Source organism: Cyprinodon tularosa, unplaced genomic scaffold, assembly GCF_016077235.1.
Source record: "Cyprinodon tularosa strain WSP-4 unplaced genomic scaffold, ASM1607723v1 ctg346, whole genome shotgun sequence".
NCBI classification, from domain to species: domain Eukaryota; kingdom Metazoa; phylum Chordata; class Actinopteri; order Cyprinodontiformes; family Cyprinodontidae; genus Cyprinodon; species Cyprinodon tularosa.
In genome coordinates, this window is record NW_024039059.1 from 1,290,282 (window position 1) to 1,309,161 (window position 18,880).

The window sequence follows — 18,880 nt, forward strand, 5'->3', positions numbered from 1 at the left end:
TTAAAAAAAAAAAAAATTTCCGGGGTTTTGGAAAAAAAATTTTAAAAAAAAGGGGAAAAAAAAAAAAACCCCGGGGAAAAAGGGGAAAAAACCGGTTAACAAATTTTTTAAACAAAAAGGGGTTTTGGGAAAAGGGAAAAAAAAAAAAGGGGGGAAAAAACCCCAAAAAGGGGGGAAAAAAAAATTTTTTAAAAAAAAAAAAAATTTTTTTCCCCCTTTTTTTTTAAAAAGGGGGGGGTTTTTAAAAAAACAAAAATTTTTTACCCCCGGGAAAAAAAAAAAAAAAAACCCAAAAAAAAAACCCCGAAAAAAAAAATTTTAAAAAAAAAAAGGGGGGGTTTAAAAAAAAAAAATTTAAACCAAAAAACCCCCCCTTTTTTTAAAAAAAAAAAAAAAAAAAAGGGGAAAAAATTTGAAAAATTTTTTTGGGGGCCCCCAAAGCCCCCAAAAAATTTTAAAAAAAAAAATTTTTTTTTCCCCTTCAAAAAAAAAGGGTTTTTAAAAAAAAAAAAAAAAAAAAACCCTTTTTTTTTTAAAAAAAGGGGATAAAAAAACCCCCCAAACCAAAAAAAAAAAGGAAATTAAAAAAAAAAAAAAAAAAAACCCCCTTTTTTTCCCCAAAAAAACCAAAAGGGGGAAAACCCCAAAATTTTTTAATTTTGGGTTTTTTTTTTAAAAAACACCCTTTCCAAAAAAACCCCTTCCCTTTGTTTTTCCCCCAAAAGAAAAATCCCCCAAAATTTTAAATTTTCCAAAAAAAAAAATTTTTTTTGGGTTTTTTTAAAAATTTTTAAGGGTTTTTTAAAAACCGAAAAATTTTAAAAAAATTTTTTTTTTAAAAAAAAAAAAAAAGGGGGTTTTTCCCCAAAAAAAAAGGAAAAAAAAAAACCCCTTTCCCCCCCCCCCGGGGAAAAAAAAATTTTTTTTTTTTGGCCCCCCCGAAATTAAAAAAGGGGGGAAAAAAAAATTTTTTTTTAAAAAAAAATTTAAAAAAAAAAAAATTTTTGGTCGGGAAATTGGGGAAAAAAAAAAATTTTTTTGGGGGTTTTTTTTTCCAAAATACCCCGGCCCCCCTTTAAAAAAAAAAAAAAAAGAAAAAATTTTTTTTAAAATTTTTTTCCCCCCCCCCCCCGGGGGGGGTTTTTTTCCCTTTTTTTTTTGGGCCTTTTTTTTAAAAGAAAAAAAGGGGGGAAAAAAAAAAATTTAAAATTTGGTTTGGTTTTGGTTCCCCCGGGGGTTTTTTTAACCTTTTTCCTTTTTGGGAACAAAAAATTTTTTTTTATTTTTTTTTTTTTTAAAAGGGGGTTTTTTGTTTTTTTTTTTTTTTTTTTTTTTTTTTCCCCCCCCCAAAAAGGGGGGGGTTTTTTTTTTAAAATTTTTGGGGGGGTTTTTTTTTTTTTTTTCCCCCCCCCCAAAAAAAATTTTCCCGGGGGGTTTTTTTTTTTTTTTTTTTTCCCCCCCCAAAAGGGGGGGTTTTTTTTTTTGGGGGGGTTTTTTTGGGGAAAAAACCCCCCCCCCCCTTTTTTCCCCCTTTTTTTTTTTTTTTTTTTTTTTTGGGGGTTTTTTTTTTTTTTTTGGGGGGTTTTTTTTTTGGGGGGGGTTTTTTTTTTCCCCCCCTTCCCCTTTTTTTTTTTGTTTTTTTGGGGCTTTTTTCCCCTTTTTTTTTGGGGTTTTTTTTGGGGGTTTGGGGTTTTGGGGTTTTTTTTGGGGTTTTTTGGGAAAAATTTTGGGGGGTTTTTTTGGGGGGGGGCCCCCCCCCCGGGGGGGGTTTGTTTTTTTTGGTTTTTTTTTTAAATAAAATTTTGGGGTTTAAAATTAAAAAAAAAAAAAATTTTATTTTTCCCCTTTTTTTTTTTTTTTTTTTTTTTTTTTGGTTTTTTTTTTTTGGGGTTCCCCCCCCCCTTTAAAAAAGTTGTCTGTTGGTTAATTGGCCTTTTTTTTTCCCTTAGGTGTGGGGGCGTGAATGGTTGTTTGTTTTTTTTTTTTCCCCCCCAAAAGGAAGGGCCCCCAAGGGGTACTCCGCCTTTTGCCCGTTTTGACTGCTGGAGGGTAGGCACCGGGAAACCCCCGCCCACCGCTTGGATGTTGATGGAAAATGGATGGATGGACAATGACATATAATGATGATTTATTTCAATGAAGATTAAGAAAAAACTAGATGATTAGATGATAAAATAAGAATGGACAGACTGCACACAATAATGACAGGAACGCAAGAGAAACAGCATGCGAGGCCCATTTTAATATATTTTGAGAGGTGATTGTCTCATTCCCTGTCCCTGGTGTCTGCATCCAGTCAAAAACATTCTGTTCCACGTGCTTTGATTCATCACTGGAAGTATTTTCAGCTCATGGTTGAAGCTTTACATCAACTGCCCTCTGGTGAAGAAACCCTGCAGCTTTACTTCACATCTTTGGAAGATGTATATATAAGAAAATATCAATAAAGCAGCGTACAGGATTGCTCTGTATAAAAAACAGTCAAAGCATAACATTAGGACAAATAATAGCAGGTGATAATATTGTCTAATCTACTAATTCATAAGAATTCCAAAAGTTATTCTCAAACTACAAAAAACAAAATTTTTTACTTTCAGCTAAATAATACAAAATTTTATTTGTTTTAAATATACACCCTTTACAATTTTAGTTTTACTTAAATCGAATCCTTTAAATGTTATAAAACAATTTCATGCACGCCTTTACCGAGCTACAACAATAACCCAAAGCACACATTTAAATCTACAAAAGAACAGCTTCACTGGAATAAGACTGAAGCCTTGGAATGGCCCAGCCAGAGTCCAGACCCGAATCCCATCAAAGATCTGTGTGGTGATCTGAAAAGGGCTGTACAGAGGAGATGCTCTCACAATCTGTCATTTTGTTTTGGTGTTAAAACAGAAAAGTGGGCAAATATTTCCACATAAAGATGTGCCACACTGACAAGCATCTTACCAAATAAAACTAAGTTCTGTAATAACAGCAAAAGGTACTATTCGTTTAAGTAGGGTTGCCATCTCTTGGAAATGGAAATAAGGGATGCGTGGGTCCTAGAGAAACTTCATTGTCGCGGGGGTCTGGGGTCCTCCCCCAGAAAATTTACTACTAGTATTGGTCTGTGAGGCAGACACCTTGTCTACTTTTAAGGCTAGGCTTAAAACTTTACATTTTGATAAAGCTTATAGTTAGTGCGGCTCAGGTTATCCTGAGCTATCTCTATAGTTATGCTGCTATAGGCTTAGACTGCTGAAGGACATAGGGACCCCTATTTCATCCTTCTGCTTCATTCTATCTCTATTTAGAGAACGTGTCCTTCTGCAGGGTCCAGCAGAGGAACAACATCAGGTGGCATTCGTCAGCCGTAAACTCTTCCCAAGGGAAACTCGCTATTCTACAGTGGAGAAAGAGGCCCTAGCAATTAAGTGGGCCCTTGATTCTTTAAAGTATTACCTCCTGGGAAGAGTTTACCCTGCAGACTGATCATAAGGCCCTCCAGTGGTTGCAGCGGATGAGGGATACAAATGGCCGCATCACGCGATGGTACCTGGCTATGCAACCTTTCCGCTTCACTGTGGAACACATCCCGGGCAAATGTAACCTGACGGCAGACTACCTCTCTCACTGGGGTTGTGAGGACTCTGAAGGGAGGGGGAGTGTGATGGCTGCATGTACAACCACACAAATGGTCTGGTAATTCTTTCATTAAATCTTCTATTTTATTGTACTGGATTTCCTTTTTTTCTACTTTGATTTGGCATATGTTAACTATTTGGGTGCACACATTTAGTTGACTCATTTTGTCATTTCTTGCTTTTTGGTTTTCTGTACATTAATATATTTTTCATTTGAGTTGCCAGTTCCTGGGAGGCTGTCATGAGTAAAGCCAGTAAAGGAAAGGAGACCCCAGCTGCAAAGTATCTCCTCATTGACATGGAGGCCTAGTTGGACTCTTCCACTTGCATTTAGAAGGGGTGTAGAAAGGGTTTAGGTTTCTGTATTTGGTTTTGTTTTCTATAGTAACACTTGGAAAATTTTATATTTAAGTCCTCTTCTTCATAGGTTGCTAATTAAGTATGATGTTGATTAGTTTTGTCTTTTGTTGTAGTTTTGTTTAGGAAAATGTATTTTATGTTTCCCTCTTGTTTCAAAATGGTCAGATCAACCAGTATATATATATGTTTCCCCTGTGTGTCAATTAGGTAGGTCTTTTCCTGTGTCAGGTTTGGATTATGCACATTTTTGTCATTTGTTTTCCTTGATGGGCCCAGTGTTGTTTGAACTTTTGAACTTTATTTTTTTGCAAAATAAATTTGTTACCATTTTTTTCATCAAGACTTCCCTGTGCTTCTCTGATTTTTTGGCTCGGTCCCTCACAGGTATTATCAGATGTCTTAGACAGGGATCATCACAAGCACAATGTAACAGAGATAAAAAGTAAACAAACAAAGCTTTAGCATGGGCATTTGTTTTCTCAAGGTGCACATGCAAAATACATATCAGTGTTAAATTAGCATCCTCTACCCCATTTGAGCCATGACAGGCAAATCCCAGGGTCTCCATGAGATTGTGGGTTTGACAAACAATCCCAAAAAAGGTTTGCAGAGAGCTATATACAATACATACAATAGAGATGAGTCCTTGATCAGACCTGGAGAGGGGTTTTAGGGCTTGTGAGGGTCACTACTCGCCCAACATGTTGGTTTGGGTGAGGAAGCAATGTGAACGCACTGCTCCTCAGGCGCCGTACAATGGCAGACCACTGCTCCCCAAGGGGATGTGTTAAATGCAGGGTAAAATTCATGCTCTGTACTTCTGACAGTGTAATGACAATAAAACGCTAAAAAAAAAGATAAAAAGAACTATTTACAATAGGGGTGAGTCCTTACTCAGAGTTGGGGGTGGGGGTCAGGGGCCGTGAGGGTCACTAGATCCCTAGTTCTTCCTCAACGGGTGGGTTGGGTGGGGAACTGGGGTACTTGTAGGTTTTGAGGGTCCAGAGACCTGATGTCCTTCCGCTGTGGGGTAGGGGACTGGGGCAGGGGTCATGGGGGTCGGTGGGGTAGGGGACTGGGGCAGGGGTCATGGGGGTCGGTGGGGTAGGGGACTGGGGCAGGGGTCATGGGGGTCGGTGGGGTAGGGGACTGGGGCTACACCTTGCCAAACCCCAGTGACCCTATGATTGCGTCACGCATCATGTCTCTGAAGTCCTCCTCGTCCTCCATACCCCTTGGTAGGGTAAGGGTAAGGCTACAAGTTGATGCGTACGGGAGGCGCCTCCCCCCTGGATCCTGGTCAAAAAAATCTATTTAGCAGTTTTCCGGAAAGCCAAGGGGAGGGAGAGTGTCAGCTCCCATCACAAAGACCAGGAGGTCTTCAAATTTGATGTCCACTGTTCCCTCTGCAAACACAAAAGTAATGAATTACATTCACAGTCCATTATTTTTTGCCATTTAATTTTTAAGCTGCAGAAATTACGGAAGATGAACAGTATGATTGTCTGTCTGTATCTCCAAAATCCATGAGGCATTTTTTCAAAAATCAAAGCACAAAAAAAGACTTGCAGTTCAGCAGAATAATGTGGACTGTCAACAGATGGTTTGACAGACTATACGCCTGTTGACCGAGTAATTACTGCTCCTACAAACATCTGGCAATCATAACAGCTTATTTTCTGACTGATACTGAAAAAGACTGCACACACCTTGAATGGCCACCAGCCAGTGCTGAAAGAGGTACAGCGTCTTCTCCTCCTCTTCATAACTGATGTGGCCAGCATCACTCCTCACCTTCTCAAAGAGCCTCAGCATCACTTGACGGCCCAGTTTCTCATCGCTGTTGACGAACAATGGCTCGAACTGCCGCCAATTGAGGCTTATCAAGTCCCACAATCGCCCACAGGAATTGATGCCGTCTTTGAACTGCGTTATCATGCTGGCCACTCTTGGAAGACAATTGGGAGAAATAGGGAAGACATTTTGACTAAATATTCCAGAAAAAAATGTGTAAACATGAAACACAAATGAAAACACTATTTCTTGTTTTCTGTATTTACCATGCATGTCTACCTGAACTGAGAAGTGTCTTGAACATTTTGCATTTTATATTGTTTTCCGAAAGTATTTTATACCAAACTAAATCACTGTAGTCTGCAGTTAAAGATAGGCTCTGTCTATGCACCCTGATGTTCTATCTCTCCGGTTCTTGTCCCTGAAGAAAGATTACTCGGGACAAAATCTTTAAACACTTGATAACTTATATGTATTAAATAACCAGAAGACATGACAACAGATTCTGGTAAAAATCTTACTCAGATCAGAGAAATTGCTAGGAGTTTACAGAAGGCAGCTGCTCAAATCAGGGTTCACCTCCCTGGAAGTGGCCCAGATTAACAATCAAAAAGTCATTTATACATCTCCAGTCTGCCTCATCCTCAAATTTTACATCATAGATGTTAGCAGATGATTACACATCCATGGCTCCAGCCTTATCCAAATATTACACTTTGTTCTTAGCTGAAGGACGCCGCTCTCATTCCATTTCCAAATCTTTGTCACTTCTAAATTGAAGATAAAAACTGTATATCGAGACAGAGGAACTGTCCTAATTAATTTAAAACATCAGTTCTGACATGCAACAGGAAGCCAATACCAAGGTTTAATAAACTCACACGTCCAATAATAATAATTATCCTAACACTACAGTTAGCAAAATTCTGTGGCATTACGTGACCGTATATGCAAAATTTTCAAATTACATGAGTATAGGATAAAAAAATGACGCTTTTAAATGTGGGGACAGAGAACAATAGTAACTTCTCAAATACAGATTACAGAAAGCAATAAACACAGCAAAAGCAAACTACACAAACAAACTTGAAAAAAAACCACGTTATGATAACGTTAAGTGGGTCTGGCGGGGCCTTCAGGAAATTATGATCTACAAAATCAGACATTATATTGAACTGTGATCCCTCCCTACCTGAGCAGCTTAATGGCTTTTCTGCTGTTTCAATGCCAGTAGTGCACAAACAAGTGTCCTCCTTCACCCACTGGGGTTGTGCCACACTCAACCTCCTCTTCCCATCTCGGAACATGAGGTGCTCAGACTGCTACAGCGGCAGAACACCAACTAGATAGCTGGCCCACTCTTAAGAAATGTGCTAATTTACTCACTGCTGACCTCAGCCACATTTTTAACTTGTCTCTTAACTGTGCCACTCTACCTGCATGGTTTGAATCAGTTAAGATCATTTCAGTACCCATTTGTTGTAATTTAACTTTCAGACAAATTTCTTAATAAAACGATAGAGCCATTCACTTCATTCTAACACGTCGGAGCACGTCGACAGTTTCTTTATTCAACTTACGGTTCACATAACATCACAGCAAACATCACCCGTCTTAATGATTATAGATCTGTCACTCAAGGGTGTCAACCCCTGGTTTAGTCACTTGCTGCTAAACTTCCTGACTGACAGAACACGATTTGTTAAAATCCAGAACAATATTTCACCTACTAAGGTCCTTAACAGTGGCACTACACAAGGTTCTGTATTGTCACCCCTGTTCATCTCTGCATACACTAAGGTCACCATATTTCTAAAATCTTATCAGAGGTCATTTCCAGTTTGTCCATAAAAATAAATACATATCATCAGAATTCAAATAGGAAAAGGGGAGAGTAACGCTGTGATCCATTTTTACACATTTATTATTTTTGAAATAACAGGGATATCAACTATATCTGTACAACCCATGCACTTAAATTATGTCATTGCACTTTTCAATGTTTTCTTTGCAATGTCATCCCCTGTGCATTTATGTATGTATCCTCTGCCCCTAACCCCCCCATCACACCACTTTTTTTTTGGTTTTTAGTTGTATTGCCTTATGTGTATGAGCAAACGTGTATGAGCACTACAAAAAAACACTCCTAAAAACTGTATTTTTGTATTGCTGATATGGCTAAATAGACTTATCTTGAACATTTAATGCCTGAGTGACAACACCACATCTATAGTTCCTTGAATGCAGGCTCAAACCCAATACAGTAGGATATCGGTAGTACAATAACTTATTGTTACCAGTGGAAGATGAAGTGAGCCACAATTCTTTGGGACACCCTAGGCAGGTCCGAAAGGGTGGCGCTATATATAGCGGGCACACCACATTCGGCTATCCAGTCCCCCCGACTAGACTTCAGGGCATGCAGCTCCTCTGAAGAAGAGCACCTTTGGATCTGTAAAAAGTCAGAATGTGGGGCAGGGTATAAATTAACGAAGAAGGGTAGCAGAGTACTTCTTTCGTTCTACTAAGTGTTATTTCATCAAAAACGCATGCAGTATCTGCATTATTGAAATAACCAAGAAAACAGCAATTTCATTAAGACAAAGTATTTTTCCGTAGAGGTTCGATCACACCAAAAAAGTTGACAATGTAGTCACCTGCTCGATACAGGCACGGGCATCCTCCTCCAGGCACGCCAGGTGAAGATATTCAGCGTCCCATGGCTGGCCACACATGAGCCTGTAAAGGGCAGGCAGCAAGCATCGGAGGCCTGGACCATTGTGGATCACGGACCAGGCCATCAGCTTGCCTGCAAGATAATATTTGCGGCCCTCCAACGCCTGCAGGTCGTAGCTAAACAGCATCTTTCCTGGCATGCCCTCAAAGACGCCCAGAGATCCTGAGACTTCCATCATGAGAAGTCTGCAGAACATAATGAGGGAACATGGTTTAATTTAGCATACATGTACATTTCCTTCCACAAAACAAATTAGATGATAAGTAACTGATGGATTGCATTGTGGTGATTTGGCCCGACATGAAAAATAGCACACCATGCTTATTATATGCTTACTACTGGGTCTTGTCGGGCTGGGGATCCCAACAGGATGACATCCCCCTCATCCTGCTCCTCCCCCTGGAGGTCCTCCATAAAGTCATCTCTAAAAAAATTAGAGACATTCACAAACAGATAATGAATGTCCCTGACTTTGTCATATTCAACATGGCAGTAACATATTTTACGGTAAAGCATTTTGAATTGACAGTATTACAAATTGTAGGTTAGCACCACAATAAAATCAAATATGCTGCCCCTGTTTTATTTTTTTTATGACAAAATGTTTTATTAGTTTCTGTCTTCATCCAAGAACAAAATGTCTCAATATTTAGCCCCCCGATCCCACAATGTGTGATTTTCATGACTTCATCTTTATTTTTATATTTTTTCAAAAACGATGCATCTTTGAAGGAAGACAGGCAAAACGAACATAAGTTGCAACTTTTGGGGTGACAACTTAAGTTTGGCAAGCTGCAGGCCAAACGTAAAAACGTCATTATTTCTGTCAAAGCCTGACCATTCCTGATTGGTTTGACGCTACCCATTTGGCTGTACAACCATGTAAAGAGGTATGACTAGTGCATTAGAAATATGTGGGAAAGTTATTCAATGTGGTCGTTTACCCTATGAAGGGTTAATAAAAATGTACCTGACTACTGGCATTGCCAACTGAGGCGGCGGCTGGACAGTGGGCTCCTGCGAACTGAAAAGAAATGCCAAAATAGACACAAGTTAGTACATACTTTTGCCTTTTGAAGAGTGTCTCTCTCTCTCTCTCTCTCCATATATCTGCTGCAGTAATTCAAAAACAGCATCTCTCTCTCTCTCTCTCTCTCTCTGCATATATCTGCTGCAGTAATTCAAAAACAGCATGACATGTAATTTAAAAAATAATCTAATAAGCAACTCCCACATTAAGGAAAGTGTATTAAAAAATAGGTAAAGATCTCTTAAATAGATTTTATCTCATGTTATTCAGATACAAGCAAGTATTACGCAGTGGGACACAAATCATGGCCCCTCTAGAAATAGAGGATACAAAATAGAACAGAAAAATTTACATTAGACAATATTCTTGCTGTTGACTTCCTCAAAGTATGCTCTTTGTTATAAAAATAAAAATACAGATGATAACGTTACACAATGCATCGCAAATGTGAAATCTCCGCCCATCACAGTTGAAAATGCAATATTTCTCCGCATGTGGTGCTTTTTACATAAGCGGATAATTCACCGAATCGTTGAAACAATGGAGGTCTAAACACAACGGAGGTATAAAAATTTTATTACTGGGCCATTTCATTGTCACAGGGAAAAAAACCCCAAAAGGTTTGCTTCTTTTCTGAAACGTAGTTTTGGTCTTTTGGATATATTTTCCTATCGGCTACATCTCCAGAAAGCGCTTCATTTAATCCCACCATTTCTAATCACGGCAACCTGGGTTTCTGTGAATACACTAAAGAGAATCGAGCATGGCGCATGTGAGCGATACAAAACTATGCCCATATGCGGTAAATCAAATTTATTAAATCACAACGACACTAGAATGGTCAGTGTTGCTAAATTCTAATCCAGAGGGGGCACTGTGCCGTTTCAGCTAGGCGTCACTTTTCTTAAAAGCCATCTTTTACACTTTAACACCTGTGTGCACATCATTGAAATTTCTTCTATAGTGTTTTCATTATACTTTTCTGGTAGGCTTACATGTTATTTTTATGGAATTTCTAATTGCTAAAAGGTCTGGCAAACAGCTAGAAACATCACAAAATTAATTATTAAAGTCTTTTATTAAAGGATTTTTTTTTTCACGTATACTTACACAGAAACTATTTCCCCCCATCATAAACATTATTTTCTCTCAAAATCTCAAGCCCGATAAATAAGACCGTGCAATACCATTAGGCCCTGCAGGCTGTAATACTACATGGGCAAAAAGGCGCGCAAATGGCCCCCTACGTGAGCCTAGGCCAACTGCAGAGGTTTATTCAACTTTTTGCACTTGAAGCTGCAGTCTGTTACATTGAGAAGAGAGCAGACTTCGACTGAAAATTTGAAGAAAAACAGGTTTCACGCCACTCCCCCACCCTCTCTGCTTCACTCATGCCCCACCTCCAAGCTCCACCCCTCTCACAGCATCTGCGCGGCTACCGCATGCGACCAGAAGCGTCCAAGCAGCGTACGCGGCATGGAGTGTGAACCGGTAAGAGCAATAACACTCGCCTCCAAGCAGCTAGATATAAGATGCTGGTTATACTCCTGACTGCGGCAGCCGGGCGGCAGCGGCAGGTTCAGCGGTGAGAGGGAGGGGGCGGGATTCAGCGTGTGTGAGCTGTGATTGACACTCCATCAGACGCTCCTCTGGCTGTGATTGGTTGTTTTGTCTCGTCCCGAAATGTACTGCTGTCTGGGCATAGGGACAGTTTTAGCCAATATGACAAAAAAGTGATTTTTAAAAACTTACAGACCAGCTTTAAATCCAGCAGGAGGTTCCTTGCAAGTCACTGGATGTCCTGTCCAAATACAGAGGCAAGCCCTGAGGCAGTAACGTGAAGCAGAGTTGACCGTTGCTGGGCGCGCATGTGGACGAAGTTGACCATGTGCCCAATTCACTGTAACCTATATTATTATTTTTTTTAATTCCACCCCTGCCCCAACCGTGCGAAATTAACATCGGCCTCCAATTAAAATAAAAAAAAGAATATTAATAATAAAAAGTTATTTCTATAGAACCTATGCCCAAGCTAGGCTGTTAATCTACACATCTATTGATAACAGGCTACAAAATTAAGCATAGAGCCTTAACCAACATAATGCAAGGCAATTCTTATACCATATTCAAACTCTTAATAATTGACTTTCTTAAAAGGGACTACACAGTTTTGTGAGTACACCACTTTTGCATCTCATTTCCAGGTCTAATAATAAAAAAAATATATAATATATTACCTGTCTACGACAGAAGGCTCATGTTGTTCCTGGTTTAATTATGAATTATGAAATTGGGCATTTATCCTGTCCTGGATCTCGGACAGGTGATGCCGCACTCTCATCTCAGCCATTGCTACAGTTTTCTAATAAAAAAACTGCGCATTCTGCCTTGTTGCCCGGTCTTTTTTTTGGGTCCGTATATCATTTCAGAAACAGGGGGAAAAAAATTAAATAAATAAAAAATGGCTATTTCATTTTTATTTGAAATCCAAAAAATAAAAAAATCTAATCTTTTCTGTTTAATTGTAAGAAATGGAAAAATTAAATATGAAAACTTTGAATTTCATACTTAATTTCGGGAAATAAATAAATTTTTAACTTAAATCCGTGTATCATTCGTTCTTTATTTTGTCTATTCGAAATAAACAAAAATAATAATTGGTGTTAAAAGAACAATGTACAAACATTATTTTTTTCTTGAAATCTAATTTTTAATACAATTAAAGAAATAATTTCATAAATGGCTATAATATTCTGAGTACATGAAACAATTGTTGTAAGAGAAAGGTGTTACTAATCCAATAAATGTAAGAAAAAGTTATTACTTCAGCAATGCACTACACATAAAAGTGACTTCCTAAATTATTTAATGACTTTGTCGTGTCAGATCTTAATGAAATATTGAGAGAGGATAAGACAGGATAGATTTGTATTTATCTCCCAATGGATAAATTAACTTGTCACATTGGCTCAATAGTAATAGGGTATTTAAGGTTAATTTATAACTGTTCAGAGTTTGAATACTTAAGTAGTATGGTACAGTAAAGTTACATTCTGAATACACCTTTATGTTTAATTTTAAGCCATGTTTGTCATGTATGATTTCCCTTTTGAAAATTAAAATGTCAACAAGACCAAAACCTGACTGAAACCTAATTTTTGCGAACTAATTAAGAATAGAAAATTTATTTTCTTAAGAAATAGTTTGAAAAAACTGCAGTATTCCCAAAATAAACTTTGTTAACATTATCAGACTATACAAGAAAGATATTACACGTGTATTTCTTCAGCCACTAATGAAGAGCTGCCCGGAGGAAAAAACAAAATTCTGCTGTGTAATTGACCTTCAGCAAGGACATGGAACCATACTTTGTTTTACGAAACATTAAAAGAGTTTCTCTCAAGAGTGATGTAAGAAACTTTGGTACAATTAGAAAGATATTCGGCTCATCGGGATCAATAACTGGTCAGCCGATCATTTCTTCTTCAAAACTGACATCTCTCCGCAACCACAGCAAGGCAGACAGTGATCTACAACTATAGGTTCCGCCAAACAACCCTCTCACTGCACTGTGATCACACTACAACTTTCATTTTTGTAAATTGTGAATGACTATTTTTTAAATGTCATTATTATAATCGTATAATCGCCAATAACTGCAGTGTAGATCACTGTAGTGCAAGAAAATGTGCAATTTACTGCATCCTTTTGAGAAATAAAAGGGTAAATTTATATTGCAGGCAGACATAACAAAACAATCACCACAGAGGAAGATGTGTGACAAGCAGGTGCAGAGGAACAGTTTGTAGAGACTCTTGAAACAAACATATTTCATTAGTCCACAAATAAATAAGATAAACAGAAAATAAAATCCATCTGGGGGATTCCACTACTTTAAAGTAGTAGAAAGCTGCAGATGATCTCTGAGATGTAATGTTTAAGTATGTCTTTTGCCGTCAGGTGGATGTGGGAAGAGGGGCCTCAGGATGCCAAGCTTTGTTTTTTAACCGCAATCAACTGTTGTTTGTTTTTTACTTTCACTTTCTCAGTGACATTAGATGAAGCTGTCTGGTGATGAACAGCTTTTGTTTCCATCAACCAAAGTTGTCCTTCTGTTCCTAACAAATAACCTGTTCCATATCAGTATGCATATCCAGCATAATTATTTGACGGACTGGCATAATCTTCATCTACATTAATAAAATAAATCAAACTTTTTAATTTTCTGTTTAATGCTTTATTCTATCTATTCTCAACAAATTGCATTTGGATCAGATGTCAGATGCAACTTACCGATAAAGAGGATAAGGACGGAGAAAGCTCCTTGGTCCAATGTACCAGCTTGAGGAAGGCCCTGCAGCTTGGTCCACGCCTGACGAATAATGTCCATAAACTCTTCTTTAACCTCCATGATGTTCTCTGGACCCGGTCAGATAAAATGAAGAAAATACTTGGAATTTGGATTTAAAGTAAAAATCCTCCACTGAAAGATTACTCCTAAAAAAGAAGACAAGAGGACATTGTAGATAAATATTCACTTAAAAGGAGCTCCACCCTGAACTACTTTAATTATAAGCATCCACACTGGGAAGATTATGGGCTCCGGATCCCTAAATACCATAAGTTCCCTCTCATTACACACAAAACTCCTTTTTGAGTGGAACCACATGTCACCGGACTGAATAACGTCCTCTGCCCTCACTTGCTACGTTTCCACCCACACAGAGGAGAAGCCATGCTGGACGTTCAGCTCAGATATAAACAGACAGAACTATTTAAGCCCTGACATTTCACGTGTGAAGCCTCTCATCATCATCATCATCACCGGGGCAGCTGTGTGCTGGTGAGACCTCACCGGCTGATACAAGCCAGGATATAAGGACACAGAGCTGTGAAGTCATAACAGGACAGGACACTGGAGACTGTCGTCACCACAGATACATTCTCAATGGGCGGTTATGACAAGGGGGACTATTTATAAGATGACCTGATTTACACTGATCGTCTCAAACCACTGATCAGTGCATTAAAGACTAAAAAAACAAAAAAAAATTAGATCAAACTATTTAGTTTAATACATCGATTGATTGGTCGTTTATGCATATTTAAATACTGTTATTTTAAAGTAACTTAAAGCATGTATGTATATATAATTTATTTATCTTCTTTAACATGCCTCTTTCCACCTTTTCAAGTTTATTCTAAAACAGTATTTCATTGTCTGTGTCTACCTTTATTTACTCTACTTTTTATCTTCTATTTATGTTCTGACCAGCTGTTCCACTGTGTGGAATGGAGGCTGCAGTGCCTCAGACTGGAAGAAAGCGAGGAGAGTGGTGAGAACAGCAGAGAAGATCATCAGGGCTCCTCTTCCCTCCATTAAAGAGATTTAATCCCAGCCCATAACATCATCAATGACCCCTCACACCCCCACCATGGACTGTTCTCCCTGCTGCCCTCTGGGAAGAGGTCCAGCAGATTCTGTAACAGCTTCTTCCCCACCGCCATCACATTCCACAACAGTTTCTTCTCCACTGCCATTAGACTGCTGAATGTTTTGCAAAATGGGTATTGTATTGTATTGTATTTTATTATATTTTATCATTATTTAAAAAAATGTTTGAACTGTAAATTTACAGTCATATGTTGATATTACTATTTTTATATAAATATTTTTACTATTTTTCAAGGCTGCACTTTTAAAAAAGATAAAATTGTCCAGAGAGCAGTATTAAACGAAATTTCTTTTTTTTTTCACTTGTGTAAACAAAATGACGAATAAATCTTTCTAAGTCTAAATATAATCTTTGTGTGTATTTCGTGTGGACATGTCTTTGTTACCCCGTGGAGACAATTTCCCAGAAACATGCTACATTTTGGGGACTTTTAGATACTTGTGGGGACCGATGACTGTTCTCCATGAGGAGAAGTTCTGTTCTTGAAGTGGGGGTTAGGTATATGTTGGTAGCGGTTAGGGTTAGGGCATGAAAATGAATGCAATATGAATGGAAGTCAATGAAAAGACCCCAGAGGGATAGTGTGAAACAAAATCCATATTTAGGTTCACTTGGCTTTTGCTGGGTTGTTGATATCATGGACCTAATCTTTGGGGGGACATGTCCCTGCACTTTTTTAAACATCAACGTCGCCTCCTTGCTTTACTGTCCAAAAACAATGTTACACTACAGTACACAGACACTCGTCCAGCACTAGGACCAAGCAGAAAACTGCCACCCCCTAGCTCCTGATTGGCCCACCGTCTTTTCTTGTGTAATTGGCTGTCACCTCTGTCACTCCTTAGAAACTCACTTTAAAAACATCTGAAGCGCCACTCTATCAGGTCTGTGATTGGATGGTCAAACACGCTGAAGTTAGTTATATTAAAAAAATACTTGCATCCCCCACACTTCTAAAATCAAAATTTCCTCCATGATTGATATACGATTTTACTGGAGATTTAATAATAAGATGTATTGCCATAATGTAAGTCTGGGTTTAATAAAAATGGAACATTTTTAATGATTAAAGTTGGAGTATAAATCAGGATGTAACAATAAAGGTAATATCAGACTAACAATAGGTTCCTTAGAAGGAGGACCAACAGTCTGGTTTTGTTAGAAGCTACAAAGGAGAACGCCTATAGGAGAAGGAGATGCTCTCCAATAGCTGGGTCTTTAAGGGTTTAAACATTGTTACAAAAATGTAAAAAATTAACACAGATAGAAATGTGCTTAACATTATTAACTGGCAAATAAATCACACGTTAGCAGAAAAAAGAAATAACACTTCCATGTAGCATGCACTGCAGAAATTTTAAAGATGCAATTTAACTAGAGCAGCTACCTAAAACTTGTTTTAATATTGATGCAACTGTACTGGTGGATCGGCATCAGTTATCTAGCCAATATTGGCGCCAATATCGGTATTGGATTTGTGCATGTAGGCTTTTGGCTGATGATCCTTTAACGACTGCAGTAACTGAGTCACACAGACTCAGTTGAAGCATTCATATTAGAATATTAATAATTTAATGTGTTATGAGGTCATCTTTAAAAGCAAGGGTTTCTAATTGGGTATGAAAAGTCTTTTGAGATTAAACAAGTGCAGCTCTTTTGTTTGGAAGGTTTCCAAAGAGAAATATATTTTTCTCTCTAAATGGTATATAACAGCAGGACATTTACCAAAGCACATCTAAACAAAATACAAGAAGTTTGACACTTTAGCTTCTGGACATGAAGGACTAAGGCTGAGATACTTGGCTGTAATAGTGCCACGTTTGAAGATACCCAAACACACGGATCAGTGCGTAGGCACAGTGGAGGAAGGGTGATCCTCTGGGCTTGTTTTGCAGTCAGAGGACTAAAGAATCTTGCAACATTTGACTCGACAAAAATAACCCTAACCCTACATTGTTATAGGATCATATATAAGTCCCCTTATCTGCCAAGTTTCTTCACTCCACTCAATTTTCTATGAAAATGCTTATGTGCAGCCCTCTGGACAACCAGATTCTTGGTGCAAAGTTTGTAGAACTAGAACTAAACATGAGGACCGTCACAAGGAAACCATTGACAAACGATTACAGCATGGAGAATGCTTTAGACAGACAACCTCATAACCCTTCGATTGGGGAGGCAGAGATAATCAGGACGCGCAGACATGGGTCACACTCTCAACAGTAGAGTTGTTCTGTGTGCAAGTACCACCAAAATTACAGTTTTTTAGTTATTCGTGAATATACAGAACAAATAGCGTCCCTTATCAGTTCAATACAGGACGCGTAATTAAACTTTCAAATAAGTGACGATTACGTATTTCAAGGGATGGATGGCAACTCTAAGATTAAGGGTTTGCATATTTACTCAACTAGGCTAGTTTTTAATTCTATATTTTTCATATTTTAAGGTTTTTAAATGCCTTACTCAGGTTAAAGGTCATATTGAAGATGGAAAAAAATTGTGAAATTATTTGCACTGCTGTCATTTTTTAAAATTTTGATCATTTGAATCAAAGTTGTCTGTTTTCAGACCCTTAATTTCAGACCTTTTCTTAACAAGCTGAAACTTAACCGAGATGAATTGTTAAATTATAGACTTATTTCCAAACTTCTTTTCTTATCTAAAATTATTGACAAAGTAGTTGACAAACAAGTGTGCGACCACTTACACTATAATGACCTTTTCTCACATATAAAGCCTTAAATGGCCAAGCTCCATCTTATATCGAAGACATGAACATTCCTTATTTTCCTAACAGAGCACTTCGCTCTCAATCTGCATGTTTACTAGTGGTTCCTATATATATATATATATATATATCTCAACTTTAACAGCACCAAAGCAACCACAGACCATCACATCACCTCCACCATGCTTAATAGATGGCGTCAGGCATTCTTCCAGCATCTTTTCATTTGTTCTGCGTCTCACAATCGTTCTTCTTTGTGATCCAAACACCATAAACTTGGATTCATCCGTCCACAACATTTTTTTCCAGTCTTCCTCTGTCCAGTGTCTGTGTTCTTTTGGTCATCTTAATCTTTTTCTTTTAATGGCCAGTCTCAGATATGGCTTTTTTTTTGCCACTCTGCCCTGAAGCCCAGAATCCTGCAGCCGCCTCTTCACTGTAGATGTACACAACTATTCATATCCACTCTATGTATTGTATATCAGTTTGTATAACATCTATATTACATTACATACATTTACCAAATAACATTTACTTGATTAGCAGTTTTTGAAAGGCTACTTCAATACTTTTATGTACTCAGCACTTCTACTTAGATCATTTTTTTAAGTGAAGCTGCTCTCATTTGAATTCAGCTCCTTTGTACTCTACTCCCCTTTGGACACTGATGTGTTTTTTGTTTGTTTGGGATGCACAGTTTGAATAAAACAACTAAATGTATATAATTTGTGTTAATTTTGCTTGTTATTGTGTTTTGGTTTTGTAGATGCACAATAAATAAATGTTCTTAATTAATAATGACTTGATATGTTTTATTAAGGCTAGTTGACCATCATTTACAACTGAAAATAAGTGTCTTAAATATATTTAGTAAAGATGCTTACTTTTTCTTCACTTTGACAATATTTAAAAAATAAATTTAACCAGTTATTACTTTAGAGCAGTTTATTTTCACACACACACACACACACACACAAAAAAAAAATATATATATAATAATAAAGCTCATTAACTTGTGAGACAACTTTTAAAAGTGAGCCCTTAGTGCCCCCTTCTGGCAACTCCTTTAATCTAAGGTCACAGCTTTATTCTGGTTTTGCCTGAAGGTCTTTACTTGGAACATAATCTCTGCTGTTTAAA

General features: G+C 37.8%; 1 protein-coding gene across 2 annotated transcripts in view; it reads right to left on the bottom strand.

Annotated features, from left to right (window-relative positions):
• Window positions 1-2,220: 2,220 nt before the first annotated feature.
• The window catches only part of LOC119789741 (switch-associated protein 70-like), a 76,000-nt gene continuing 59,340 nt past the window's right edge, over window positions 2,221-18,880 (bottom strand). Inside the window, exons 12-18 of one of the 2 annotated variants that reach the window (XR_005281622.1) lie at window positions 13,847-14,050; window positions 9,494-9,547; window positions 8,860-8,947; window positions 8,444-8,708; window positions 8,084-8,238; window positions 5,787-5,940; window positions 2,221-5,398 (exon numbers count right to left, since the gene is read on the bottom strand). The gene's annotated coding sequence lies outside the window, so the exon portion shown is untranslated. Of the gene's footprint in view, window positions 5,399-5,701; window positions 5,941-8,083; window positions 8,239-8,443; window positions 8,709-8,859; window positions 8,948-9,493; window positions 9,548-13,846; window positions 14,051-18,880 lie in introns of both variants that reach the window. The other variant, XR_005281621.1, reaches the window with a different exon arrangement.